Below are 1,774 nucleotides of genomic sequence, written 5' to 3' on the forward strand. Positions count from 1 at the left end.
CTGGGAGCCTGCCCTTTGCCCCAAACTTCTCCAGACCTGGCCCCAGCCCCGCCCCCCAAGCAGAGGTGGCCCCACAGCCCTGCTCTCCAGCCCCAAAGGCCAGGGAAAGCAGCTCCAGTGACTCAGTCACTGAACACCAACCACACGGCACCACCAGCCCCTTGGACACTGACAGCCACTCCTGAGATAGAAAGGGGTTCACTACCCCCGCTGTGCAGACGAAGAAACCAGGGCTCAGCGGTGTGACACGTCCTGGACGAGGTCACACGGCTGGCAGACGGTGGCAGCAGGGTCCAAACCCAGGCCTTCTGTGACCACGGCTGTGCCACCCTGTGCTCCTGTGCCCCCCACCTGCAGGCTCGCGTGCGTGCGCGCACACACGTGGGGGACGATGGGAACTGACCCAGCACCGCCCCCCTCTGTCCTGTGCACAGGAAGGGCCACGGCAGATGCGGAGCCTGTCCGCCCTCCTTCCGCCTCTCCCGGGCCAGCCTCCTTGGTGGCTCCTCCCTGACTTCGTAGGCCCGAGGATCTCCCCCAAAAGACTAGGCCCTCTATCAGCACCCCTCTTCCAGATTACTGACAGGGACTGGCCTGCCTCCTCTGCCCAGGGTACGCCCCAACAAAGGGCCCAGAGCCGAGTATTTGGTGGGGGAGTTAGACAGTCTTCACCCCTCAGAGGCCCCACCCTGGCCTCCTGGTCCACCTCCTGGACCCCTTGGCCCCCAGGGGTTCTCTGCATGGGTGCTCTAGGTAAAGGACACAGTGGGGACAGAGACAGGAGGGGGAGCCCAGCCCTCTCCTGTGGTCTTGCAGAGCATGGGGCAGAGAGGGTAGGGGACTGACCCAGGGTCACCCTGAGTCAGCGTCAGACCATGCTTAAACCTGGAACCCTGCTCCCACTCCAGGGCTTGCCATGCCACCCGGCGCTCAGACCGTCACGAAAAAATTCTACACACTTCATCATCCCCATCAGGGCAAGTAACATTTCCTGAGCCCTTTCTGCTGGGCCTGGTTACCTGCCTCGTCAGCAAGATCACCCCGGCTGGTCCACACGGCAGGCAACCCCAGCCGCCACACATCCCGTGGCCAGGGCCACTTCCCAGGGGCGCTTTACTTAGCATGACCATCCAGCCGACTGGCACGGATGTCACCAGTGTTGACGGATGAGCAAACCAAGGCACAGGGAGAGGATGTGCAGTGCTCAGGGCCACACAGAGTGGCAGAGTGGGCTCCAGGCTGGCACACTGCAGCAGGCTCAGGCCCTCTCAGCACCCCCAGGGGGAGCCAACTGTCAGCGCGCTTCACCAGGGGGAGCCAGGGCCCAGAGCAGCAGGAAAGAGCTGGGAGGGGCCCGACCCACATGTGGGAGGCCATCCCCAACCCCCAACTCTCCCACCCGCTCTGACACTTCACTCTTCCCCAGAATAAGCGTCGCAGACTCCCCAGAGGCACGGGGCGATCAGTCACTCACACTTCAGTGTGAATCAGCTCCACCAGGCGGTTTGTTAGGCGGGCTGAGGGAAGGAAAGTCTGGATTACCGGGAGGCGGCGGGAGCAAATTCTCCGCCGGAGCCCTTGGAGGCTGTGTAATGGGGTCCTGCGGCGGCCTTCGAGCCCCAGGGACCTGGGGTAGCGGGGGTCAGAAGGACGAGAAGGACGCGGGACAGACGCGACGCCACCGGCCCCCGCGCCCCTCTGAGCCCGCGCGCTTTTCCAGGCAGAGGCGCCGCCAGGCTCCGCGCGGCCCGAGCTGACCGCCCCCTCCCACCCT

This window comes from Pteropus alecto, unplaced genomic scaffold (genome assembly GCF_000325575.1).
Source record: "Pteropus alecto unplaced genomic scaffold, ASM32557v1 scaffold5, whole genome shotgun sequence".
In the NCBI taxonomy this organism is placed as follows: Eukaryota; Metazoa; Chordata; class Mammalia; order Chiroptera; family Pteropodidae; genus Pteropus; species Pteropus alecto.